Source organism: Acanthopagrus latus, chromosome 12 (assembly GCF_904848185.1).
Source record: "Acanthopagrus latus isolate v.2019 chromosome 12, fAcaLat1.1, whole genome shotgun sequence".
Taxonomy (NCBI): Eukaryota; Metazoa; Chordata; class Actinopteri; order Spariformes; family Sparidae; genus Acanthopagrus; species Acanthopagrus latus.
Window position 1 is genome coordinate 22124654 of NC_051050.1, and position 13474 is coordinate 22138127.

Here is a 13474-nt window from a genome sequence, read left to right on the forward strand (position 1 = left end):
TTTTAGAAAAAAAAAAGGATGTGTTGGAAACTAGGGCTGAAAAATGAATCAAAGTGTTATTGAAATTGTAAAAAAAATGGCCAAGGGCAATTTATAAATCTGAGGAAAAATGTGTCACAACATACCATTATAAACGAGGGATTGTGTTGCTACAGCGATGCCACGACCTCACAAATGATTTAAAAATGATTCAGTGCCGGTGACATGAAAAAAACACCATTGCCAAGCTGTGATTCATCACAATCCCAATATTTGTTTTAAAAAAAAGTGTGATTTTCTCTCTTTTTTTTTTGTTTTGTATATTATTCAGCCATTGCAGAAACCTCTGAAGCCAGGGAGAGGCTGAGAAATATGGACGCGCTCCGGAGACAACACCACATCAAGTGAAGACTGTTAGATGCCGCTTCCATCTGGAGGAGCCGGTCTGTCAGCGATCATTAGTCCTCGGTGGACCCCGCCATACCAGCAGACCACCTGCTGGCCAACAAGACAGCTCATGTTTAGAGGAGACAGAGAACACAGCCAGGGCTTCTATGACTGTGTCTTTGAAAACCGATTAAAATGTTGTCTCGCTGATGAGGAACTGTCGACATGTACAAAGAAGGAGCAGACGGCACTTAGACTTCATTCAAAATTAAGAAGTGGAAAGCGTCTCTTTTATCTTCGGTGCCGAGGCAAAAATAATGAATTTTTTCTGTGTTCAGTCCATCCTGAAAATGAATAATTCAGTCATCAGCGCTGTCGGGCACTAATGCAGTTCTTAGTCGTAACATTTTTTGAGTTGTGTGCGATATTACAATTTGAAATTACGGTTAACTTTTTACATTCAGGGGCGGTTTGCTCTCTGTCTCAGTACTTAATACTGATATGAACCCACTTTCTGTGTTCTGTGGAAAAAAAAGATGGGACATGCTAGTTTGTCAAAGTGGTTCAGGCCATGTCATATTAGTTTTCTTATTCAGGAGTTGTTGTGTTCGTAGCTGGCTCGCTAAGATGAGTACAGAGGCCCTGTGGGTCAGAACAGAATAACAGTTTTTCACAAAACTTAACAACATTCAAGAAAATGCAGCATTTTGGGAAACACAATATTTCACTTAGAGCAGGATCATCTGGAGGAATAAACACCCTGAGTCACTTTGAATATTGTATACAATCCAAAGTTATTTAACATCGGGAGGAGAGCTCAGGGTCTACTTTTAACTTTTGGGATTAATAAGTGGATTCATCTTCACTCCTATTTATCATCCTGACTGCAGCAGCAACCCTCCATTTTCGGGTGTTTTTAATCTTGCTGTTCAGTGTCATTTCAGAAAACAACATTTGACTAAGTGGCAACACTTCAGAAAACCCATTTCAGGCAACACATCATTTCACAAAACTAAGCAACATTTCAGGAAACACAAACCGTGCACGCTGCCTGGATCTGTTGTTGTGTTTTCAGCCTCAGGGACGACATTTTTCAGCCAGCCTTTCTCCCACCTGTTTCCCAAGCCTGGACTCTGACAACATCACCCTGACGCTCCAAAGTTGCTACCTGGCCGAAACCCAAAGTATCGCTCGGGTGTAAGAATCACACACCTGGAGTCAGGACTTTGTTCTGTGTGCAGTCGTCGTGACTAAGCAAGCTGCTGCTGGATGATCAATAAATCCCTCCAAATTGTATGGCTGCCCGCTGAAGCACAATGTCTCCTTTCTGTTGCAACACTCGCTCGATATAAAAGATGCATTCGGGTGAGGAGGATTTGGAATTTATTTCAAGGCGCCTTTCGATGGACCTGGGCTGAGAATGTTGTGCTAATAAGTCACGTAACAATACTTTTGCTGTAATAGCCTTTTCAGTCTAATATGTCAGAATTAATTGATTGCGCTTTTCAAGTAACTTACCAATCACTGGCTCATGAGGCAGCTCAATTTATTGACTCAACTTCGCCTTCTGTTTCTCATTACTGTCATTGGAAACATTCAAAGGGGACGGGCTGGAGGGACTCGATGGATCCGTGGGACTTCATGAAGAACCATGACAGAAAGTAAGTAGATTGGTCTCTCAGCCGTGACCCTTTGCCGCGAACAGAGCTTCAGTCGGATATCGATCTCATCCAGATCGTCTTCCCGACGAGCAGCGAGCTACTGCTGCTGGAAAAACTAGCACAAGCTGTGTGAGTGTGTAGGCATGCATTCACAAACACATCATTTTCTCAGCAGCGTCTTAATCACATTTCATGTTTAATCACACAGCAAACTGCTTTGATTAGAAAATTGGCTGTTTTGACACTGCGTGAGCGAGAGGGAGGAATGGAAAGAAAGAGCGGCTGACGTAAGAGAAACTGATTCCCTCTCATGCAATTTACTGCCTGTTTTATCTCTTCGTTTTTCTCATGTGCATTATGTCTCGTGTGAGCTTTGGCCAGAAGCCGTGTGAAGCCTCACGATGCTCACGCTGCCTTCTCTCCACACTGTGATATTTATATCCACCCAGAGAAGCTTTTTTTTTTTTCCTTTATGGGCCTGGATATCAAAAACCGCACATGCAACATCCTGAGGTAGTTCTCTTCTAGTGGGAGCTCGGATCTGCCAAACGACTTCAAACGGGGCTGATTGGCCGATGGAAGAGCACTGAAACATGTGAGAACGTGTTTCCCTCACTCCCTCCTCCCGTGTTTGTGTGTTGGCAGGGTCCATTAGTAAATGAGCAGTTGACCATTAGTATCCTCCAAATGGAAAATAATGGTTCTTCCTGGAATCCACCCAAGACTTTCGACCATTTTCTGCCCGGTGCTTCACGCTCCATTTACATTTGTTTTCTGTGACTCCTTTTGTTTTTTGCTCCGTCTACTCTTTGCTTTGCTCTTCAAATTAACTGCAGTACAATTAAAGAAGTGATTAAAGCACACAATGTAAGTGCAGGAGCACCTTCTGGACTCATATTGAGTTTTTAAGAGGACCAATTAGGATACACATAAACATAAAAATCACAGGAAAAATTCAAGGCACTCTCTTTGGACCTAATTTAATGGCTTTATTGTCACAGCATGTTTATTTTAAACCTGAAACATACAATAACTTCTCTATCAAAATGAGATGTTTTGTGTGTCTGGATCAGAGCCGGACCCTCTGGAGGAATAAACACCTGGAGTCACCTCAGATTTTTTATCAGTAGGAGAGTTTTAGAGTTTTAAACTTTGGGATTAAAAAGTGGATTCATCTTCATTCCTATTTATCAACCTGACTGCAGCAGCAATCCGTGGACTTGATTTCCAGTTTTTGGGCCGTTAACGTATTTTAATGTTTGATTACAGGATGGAGCCAGAGGGAAAATGTTCTTTGCTTCATGAACGTAACGTTACAGAGAGGAATGGGGAAAAATAAGAGAAGGTATCTAGTAGGGCTACTAGCTTATAGCTAGTTTACAGTCAGTGGCAGATAAATACTGCATGAATGACTCGAATAAACACAAATGTTCCTGCCATCAAAACCTGCCTCACTGTTGATGTAAGACATTTTGATCATTTTTTTATTTAGGCTGTTTCGCTGACATCCCTATCTCGGGAAGTAGCGACAGAAGTAGCGACAGATGCTGTAACAGATACTGTAAACTAAACTAAACTAAACTAACACTGATGTAGTCATTTTTAGACATTTTGATGCAGAATCGATGCATATTGTATCTTTTAAAAATCAAACCCCAAGGCTGTTCGACATCCAGCTCCATGCTGTGACTCCTCCTCTGGTTTAACTGTGTTACAGTTAAAGAAGAGATTAAAGCAATTTCTCTATTGTTTAATAATTCACACTCATATTACAGCAGTTCAGTTTTTTTTTATCCTAGTTATGATCTGTTCAAGCCCACAGACGACAGCTTTACCATTTGTGCATCGCGCTTTTGTGTTGTTGTTTTTTTTTTTTTTGCCACAAGCCGCTTTGATGCGTCCGTGTTGTGGTTTAAATCCTCTTTGTTCCTCCATCATCATCTCTGTGTTTTACATCCCTCTCATCATCCCTCTTCTTGTTCCCTCTCCCGCTCTCTCTTCCCGCTTTGACACCATCTGTAAACATCCCAAACGGGGAGCAGCAAGCCGAGTCTTGATTGAAAGCGGGGCGAGCAACAGTTCATGCATATCCAAGCAACAAAGATGGATGTGAAACACAGCCCCTCGTAATGAACTTATATATCAGCCGCTGCATGGGAACCCGTGTTTTGAATCTATCACCCTTGTCAGTTTCACGCATCTTGTTTGTTGCTGTTGTACAATCTCCCCACCGTGTGCTCTGGTGTCATATAGTTTTTTGGGGATAATTCATCTCAATCAAGTTTTACATTTTCTCACATTTGTTTCCTCGCTGGTTAGTTTCTTTGACTCATTCCGCCGCGAATGTCTCATACGTGCATGTCGGAGATTCATCTGCTCTCGCCGCACTACCTTCCCAAAGAGCGCGCCCATTGATGGCCGCTACAACATAATTAAGGCGCCTATTGACAGGCTCAGGCAGGTGTTTTTATTTTCCATGCACTGCCTTGCCGGGAGCATGCTTTTGAAAGGTTATTATTGCTGCTCTCTGATCGATGCAGAGCGCCGTGGGCAATGTAATGATCCAGCTGTATCTCCTCCTCAGCCCCCACTCCTCGATCCAGCTCCCTGCATCCTCCCCTGCTGGGAGGACCACGTGTTGGACGGGTCAGGAGGTTAAGAAGGGCGGTTATCCATAAATCTAGCGAGGATTTTGAAGTCAAGAGACGCTGTTATGATATAAGCAAGAAGTGATTTTTACATAACGCCTAGGCTCGGGGGGGCGACTGTATGTGTGCGACTGTGTTTTTTCCTTTACTCTTATTGGTGGGGGAGGAAAAAAATAGCTGATCCGACAAAATCTGCTCACAGCAAAACCTCAATAGACTGTAAATCCTGTGTATTACTGTTTTGTTTTTTTTTTTTCTCCTCGTCGCTACGGTACATGAGAGATGTGTTGCTGTCGTCGGTGGGGAATCAAAAATGGAACATGTGGAACTTCGGTTCTGACTGACTGGATATCCTCATTTTTGAGATAAAGAGCAGACGTCGTGCATCAGCTGCTTCGCTGCGACTCCCCCAAAAAGTCTCCTGACGTGTAGGTGTAGAGAAAATCACTGCTTCAGTATATCTGAGCTCTGCGTCGGCAACATGGACCCTCTGTTATCTGCACATACGCCAACATTTTACAGGCCTAATGCACGAGTATACTGTAAATACGTTGTTCCTGTACTTGAGTAGGTTTTTTAGGTATCTGTACTTTTACTGGAGTACAAATCATTGATTGATTTTCATCTTCAAACAAGCTAAATAAACAATTTCTTTGTTTTCATGACTGAATAAACACAGATTCATTGTGGTTTTACTCTGTTTGTTTTCGCTGGACCCTGCGACCTTTCTTGCCAAATACAAACAAACAGTGTTCTCTTGACCTTTATTTTCCCCTGAGTCAGTCTTTTTTTTTAATTCAGTTATGGGACTAAATATATTTTTTGAGTTCCCTCTCTGAGTTGCTTTTCCAGGACTGCATAGTGCAGCTTTAAGTGTTGATGATAATGAGTGGAATTAATGATTTTTTTGTTTAGTTTTGAGTCCCTGATTCTCATGAGGTTCAGTCAGCTTCACACCAAACTGCCTGGTCCCTCAGAGGGATACTTTTTTAGTTTGATACTCTGATTACATTTCAGAGCCTGTGCTTTCTTACTTTTACTTGAGTTAAGAAGTTGAATCTGTGCTTCTACTTTTTTCCAGTCTTTTTTTTTTTTTTTACACAAGTGTCTGTACTTCTTCTTGAGTGAGGAATGAGTGTTTTTGCCACCTTTTCGTTAATGTGTGTTGCTGCTAGCTAAAAATATTCGGTACCGCTGAGAACAGATGAGGTATCAGCCTGAAAACAGCCACAGCCACATGACTTCCCTGTAATTATGATAAATCTCCGATCTGAAATACCTGCTTGTTTATGCAGCTGATGAATGAGTTGGCCTTAATTACATATTGAAACAGAGTGTTTTGGGCATGTTTTAATTCAGCAAATAGCCGCTGCAGACATGAAAAAGCTGATAATAAACCCGGTGCAATACGGCAACTGCAGTATGAGGTGGAGGAAAACTGCTTTTCATTTATATTACCTGTCCAAAAACACAATCCATGTTATAAATCCGATGACTCAACAGCTGAGTTACCATATATTTCATTTTAAGAAAGCGACATCGCATCTATGGCATATTTTCAGAGACTGACAGGACGTACAATACTCTCATCTCCATTTGCTTCACAAAGACAGCAAAAAAAAATAAAAAAATAAAAAAAAAAATCTGCAGAGCTGGCTCCTGGGTGAAATCTCTAGTAATGTGTTTACAATAGCTGGCAAGAAAGTGTACAAAGCCACAATCCAAGCGCTTATTGCAACTGGGACCCACTGTAAGGTCAATTACAATACATGGAAGTCAAACTGCTCCAGAGAGCGATTATGGAGCCAGCGTCTGGAGGAGAAAACAAAAAAATCACACTCAAAATCTTAATAATAAAAGGAGTGAAAAGAAACTGTTAAAGTGGTCAATAGTGGCACCAAATCGTGTCCCAGAACACCTTGTGTGGTGTGTGGGCGTCCATGTTTGCTGGAATGGACACAGGGAGACAGTAGGCTCATAATAATCAGGAGCTGGAGCGCATCTCAGAAACACTTTGTCCACAGGGTCTGGTTCAGAACTCAGTGCTTTTAAAGGAACTCCGACGATCTGTAGCAATTTCCATGTGTTAATCGGTTTTGTGTGACTAGTGTCAATATTATTTGTTATTATTGGCTTCCAAACACTATACAGTCCCTCCACAGATGGTAATTAATCAATATCAGCGTATATATTCCTCTTGATGAGTGTTGAGAATAAGTGATCCGTGGAGGTGACCTTCCATTCTCAGGTGTTTAAGACAAATTATCTTAATCGCAGGTTTTGGGACTGACCCAATGATGCCATCGCAGTTTCTCTTCGAAACTCTCGGTCAATGTTATTGCCGCTTGTTTACAGTGTTTCCCACACATAGACTTCACTTCCGTATGGGAAATATGACCCTGTACCCGCTACAGGCACCAGGCCATTCTGTGGGAATTTATGCTTCATCCTAATATATGTGCTGAACTGCATCTCGCAGGTGCAAATTCTTATGCCCCAACCTTCTGAGGGAACGATGAATACTTTGGAATTGAGGTGGCTCAAAGTGACTATACCTGATTCCTGAGGGCAGAGCTGCAACTTGTACATGTGTGAGGGCAGAGACACAAAGCAGCACTGATTGGACATTTCCACTTCTTAAGGGGCTTGCAGAGACAGCGGGCGTGAGGCCCCTACACAGCGGTTAAACATGCCTGATTGCACACAGACACCCGGCTATTGGAACGGATCGATCAAGTGCAGCTGTAACAAATCATCCAGCCGACCCGTCTCTAATCCTTTTCTCTTTCTCCTTCACACCCTCTTCTCGCCGCATACATTCTCCCCCTTTCAACTTCCTCACTCGCCTTTTCTCTCTCTCTCTCTCTCCTTTGTCATTCGTCCCCGAAACTGTGTCCTTCGTCTTGTTAAACCCGGCCTTCCTTCCGTCGTCTCGCACGCAATATTCACCTGCTCCCTCGTCCCACCTTGCCCAGCCGCCGTATGCATTATCGCGCTTCCCTTCCTTTGCCGCAAATTAATTCTCATTTCATTTTAATAAGATAGATTAAGGAGAAATATACATGAGGGCGGAATCTAGGACAAGACCTCTCCAATAAAGTAAGTGTAATAATATGCAGTATCACACTCAAATAGGGCCGGCACTGGTGACATTAGCCGCAATCACCCTTTTCCATGCTAATGGAGTCATTGACGGATGTCCCGGCTCGAGCCACAGAGCAAACCTCAGCTGTCGCAAGATGACCGGAGCATATGAGACATTTGTCGGTTCCCTTCCCTTCATGACACTTCTACAAATATTGAGTTGTGAGGTTTCTAATTACACATGCTGCCACCAACTCAGTACCTCTGTTTATCCCCCCCCCTCCGCATCCCGACCCCCTTTTTCTCTGCAGAAGACATAATGAATATCCCGATTGACAGCGTCTGGGCAGTAATTAGTGTAATAGTGTAGCCTCACCCTCTGTGAAGGTTGTTTCTGAAAGGGATATGTGTTGTGAAATCAGAAAACCCTTTCCTCTGTCTCAGCCTCATGTCAACCTGCCAATTTGTGAAGTAATCAGAATTAGCCGGCACTTCTGTTTTTCTTCACAGCAAAGAAACAACCTTTTTTCAATTGATTCCTCTGTGAATTCTACTCAGGAAAAAAACACATTTTGGAGGTCACATTTTACAAGTTTTAGGGTGAAAATAGAATTGTCTGCTCTAGCCTCCTCTCTCTTCATTACGTTATGTAGATTATTTCTGCAGATAGGCTGTGCAAGTTAATTATTTTTTTCTGTTGTTTTTCAGAGAAACTTGTTTTTCCTAGAAATCTTCCAAATCCACAATTTGAAAACTGATTTGGTCGGCATAATTGCTAAGCAGTTTTTTTTTTTTCAACCAATTTAATTAATTTAAATTGCAGTTTGTGGAAATGCCTAAAAACAAAACAAAATCAAGCTCAGTTTTGTTCAAAGGTAGACGAAGTTTACCGGTCTGAAGCCAATGCTGAAGTGCCTTAATGTGTATTCCTTCTAATGGCCAGCAGGGGGTGACTCCACAGGATTCAGACAGATCCACTAAAACTGATGATTGATTTATCACCTCAATAATCAGTTTCCGAAAAGGTTTAAGGTTTCAGTCTCTCATTTTAATTCTTTTTCAACACAGCATGAAGTTCATTTTGTAAATCACGATCCTATTTAGGGTAAAATAGACAATAAAAGCGGGGAATGCTTAAAGACGTGGCTACCTTGTGACTGACACCTTCCTACCACGGCTTTTACCCTAAATCCAGTCAGGATATCTTACACAGTTCCACGTTCTCATTCAAATGTGATCACTGTCACTTCCAAATCTGAATTCCTGCTGGATTTCAGTTGCACATGCAGCCATCTGGACAGCTCGGTACGGCAACACCGCCTGGACAAATTACACACAGAGCTGGAATCAGATTATTATTACGATCTTATTTGCTAATGATTAGTTCAGATGGAAATGTTTATTAGCACAACTGCAACTGTTTTCCTCTGTGCAAATATTTGGATGAATCATGCTTTTATGCTTTAGCAACTTCCTCCTTTTTCAATGACACTGAATGTAATAATATTATAATAAACATTATTCATATAGCAACTTTAAAAACAGTCAATAAAGTGCTAAGACAATCAGGCAGAAGCAGAAAACTTAGGGAGACAATATTACAGAATAAACACTCAACACAAGAAAGTCTGGTCCAAGGTGAGTTAAATCAAGGAGGCTGGAGATAAAGTGTAAAAACACCAAAAGTCAATATGAGTCATTACCAGCAAAAGGAATAAAAAGTGATACAACAGACAAAATCACAGAAAAGGAAGAGTGATGGGGGAAAAATAGATAAAGTGCTGGACAAAATATTCCCCAGCAAATGTTATCGTAACCATTAACGCCCTCGCCAAGACGGCGGAAGTGCTCATCAGATCGAGCAGCTACTCACCTGTGGCTTCAAAAACCAAGATAGAGCCAAACTTGCCGCTACAAAGCAGCTGTCCAACAACCAGTGGGCAACGTCATGGAGGGGTCTTTATGTTAAATAAAAAGATGGAGGTAGACTAGCCTAGCTAGCTTAGCATAAAGTCTGCAAAACCACCAGCCCTGTTCTGAACAATGTTCACCTCTTATGCTGCACTAATTGACAAGTTATATATTTTGTTTATCAGTCTAGAAACAGGAATTTAAAGTTGACAGGTAGTAGAGATGTTTTATGTTAATCTTTGTGTATGCTATGCTAAACTGATCTTGTGACTGCTGTAGGTTAGAAGCAAGTGTGAAGATATGTGAGTGGTTTGAACAAGATACCAAGAAAGCAAACAAGTCTGTTAACCAAAGTGTTGAATTTTAAACATTTGTGGCGTTGCACAAGAATACTTTCTATCATGTATGCTAACTGTACACATAAACTAACAGTGTGGACAGTTTAGTGATTATTACCAAAACTCAAGCTATGATTTCAGTTTTGGCCATCTGTGAATCAGAACAACACAAATGAAAGAAGATATAACATACTGTTTGCGAATTAACTCTCATTTTCAAGATGGATGTAAGGCTGAGTCATGCAGCTGTGTTGCCAAGTACAAATCCATCTGAAGTCATTAGAGGCCTGATGGATAATAATGAGATTAGTCCGTTCGCATAATGTCGTGTATTTTCCTGTCTGTTTTCTGGTGGTTGTGTTTGTGTATTTGTTGTCCTCTGAAGAATGGAGCTCAGGTGGAGGTTTTAATCATGTCAACGCCGGGATAGATTCTACACTACAATCCTTTTTTTTCCACCGCTGTCGATGCTCCTATTATAAAACTGATGTGACAAAATCTAAATGCCGCTACAGTCGCCGCCTCAGCCACACCGCAATAAATAACACCTCTGAAAAAAATCAAGACCCCCATTTGCTTTTAAGTTAATCAGCGGCGAGTAGCGGGTGATTATTTCGCATTAGGAGACGTGCAGAACTCGCTGCCATTAGCTTGAGCGGTGTCTCTCACAGTTAATGTCTGAAAGGCCGATTGTCGCCAGGTTTAACTCTGTACCCTGTGTGCTTATTCCAGCAGACAGCAGAGGACTCATCTTTCACAGCGGAGGAGCCGAGCCCTGATAAATGGCTTAAATTATAGTCATGCGGACAAGAGCGGAGAGTTCTCAATGTGATAGAGAAAAAGAGCTGTGGAGTTTATATCGGGCCATTTTGCATACTTAGCCTCTGTTTCAAGAGAAGAGGCTGTTTTCCACACCGGCTTCCAAAGGCTTGTCGCTATTGAAGAGCTCAACCTCAGAGCGGTTCCATCCAGGGTTTGTGACTGATAAATCGATAGTAAAGCAATCAGCAAATAAGGCATGCTGACGCCTTTTTCAAAGTGGTTCATACCCCATTAGATTCATCCTGAACATCATTTCATAGGTCAGCCGCAAGGTGACGTCATTCAGTCAAATAAAGCCAAAGCCCGACAGATGGAGCGGGTGCGATACTTGAACTGAAGTAGTTGGACGTCTTGTCTCATCAAGCTGGATTCGTTCATTTCTCAGAACCACAGATGTCACAGATTTGGGGTTAATGAACTTCATTTTGCTCATTTATCGTATCTGTTGGGCAATTATTTCTCCTCATGAGCTCCAACTATTTTTCTCGTTTATGAGCTCCATCACTCATTCTGTTTGATTTATTGACACAAGCCTCATCGGTGTTGGTCCTTGAAATGAGGTAAAGACTGATTCGATTTGAATATTCTTGGAGTTTGAACTCGAATCATTGCACTTTATTCATTATTTCTTTGGCCGCATACAGTAGATGAGAGCTGGCATGTGTCGCCTTCCCGTCGCCAGACCGACCACAACAAAAACAAGCTCTGGGAAAGTGCGGCGGCCAGATTGCAAAAGCCTGTCGCAGCGTGCCTGAAAGACGCTGTGTTGCATTCTGCACATCGAACAATATAAAACGTCAGGGTTTTATTTATCACCCTGCAGAACGAAGGACAGCAAAAGAAGAGATCTGTGGCTTTAGGCCATCTGCAGAGAAGATTTAAATGGTAAACTGTGGCATCCTGCCAGTCCATACATGTCCGTCTGTGGCATAAACTTCATCAGAGGTTGGTTGATTGATGTTCATGAGTAAATAACATGTGCCGAAAACACATGTGACGGAGTAACTACAGGTTTCACTGGAAAGAAATATGGCTGTTTGGTTTAACAGTCTGTCCACGCGTAAGACTGCTGGAGGGCATTTTAATGTTAATAATTCACATCAATTTAATAACATAAACAGGATAATGGAATGCAGGAAGTGGAGCTAAAACCGACCTGTTTTTCTACTTCTCTTGGCTCTTAGTAAGCCAGATAATAATAATTGTAGTAATTTAAGCAAATGAGTTAGCGGTTCCGCTTGGCTTTGTAATTATTCTGCAGGAACGTCACACTGGAAAGACAAAACAGCAGAAATACATTACCTGGACTTTTAATGAGGATGTTATGTGTGTCAGGTTGTTAGTCCACTTTAATGAGGAGGCGGACTGAAAAGACACTCATCAGCCACTATCGCTTCAACGTTTTCTATATAATGATGCCAGTTGTAGATTGACAATAACGTAACGTGGTTGTTTACCTGACTGGCTTGAGGATTCTGGGCTTGTGTGTTCTTATTTTGTGCTAGTTGACTGGCAACAACTGTAATGTTGTTGCCAGTCAACTAGCTTTTAGTTTTTTTCTGCTGGTCACGTTAGAGGGATTGTTTTCTCCCAAAAAGGGGCGGGGCATAACACAAGCACAAAGTTCCTTGTTGGGCTGCTGTCATCTATTTGTGGTGTGTCTCTATCAATGGTCCCTTTAGCGTTGTGCAAACAAAGCTTCTGTTTTACACATTAAACATCCTCTAGATTTTGTGAACCCTCAGCCTCAAAGTTCAAACCGCACCTATGGGTCTTGGTAAAGCCACGGAGCAGCTGGTATGGCTGCAGACATCAGAAAACATCAGCCACATAAGAAAATGTGTGAAAAAACGTTACTTCTATCCATTAGAGCTAGAAAAATAGGGGCAGCGCAAGACATTTCCACAAACAATTTCCCCAAGACTCATGTAACACTGTGGTATCGACCAGGCAGTCCAAGATTACCACATTGCCATGCCTCTACCCTCGCAAAGCTGCAGATCAATAGCACTGAGGAACTAGATAAAGATAGCCCGAACTATCACATTGCCGTACTGAGCACAATCTAAAAAACGCTGTGAGGAAATAGCAACTGGGCATTCCCTGTGGCTGAAAGAAAGGAAAAGGAAACCTAATCCTCTGCTGAGCCACAAAGAGAAAAACCGATTCGGAGCCGTCCATCTCAGAGGCGTTGGATCTTGTTCTAAAGGAGATGTCAGCGTAAAGTGGATCCATCATGTTTAATTTAATCTACTAATTAGGCTCAAGTAAAACAGTGTTTTTTTGTATCATTCCTTAAATTACACGATCCATAAGTCACTTGTTTTAAAAAAAACATAAGCTGCTTTGTGGTTGCAGGAAAAAAAAAAAAACCTTGAACAGAAATGCCTTCAAAGCTGAAGAAGGATTCCTCTCATTAGATGTGAGTCTTGTGCAAAAGCAGTAACTCCTTTGCATCTCATTTGTATGAATAACAGATGAGAAGAGAGAGTTGAGCAAAATGCAACCTCTGTAACAAAGGTAAGAGGGAAATGCAAAAGGCGTAATGACTGCACACACTTCAAGAATGCAGATTCCTGTTCTCCCTGTGCCTGAATGCAAACTGTATGCAGATGACGGGAGACGACTCAAAATTTCGCGGCGT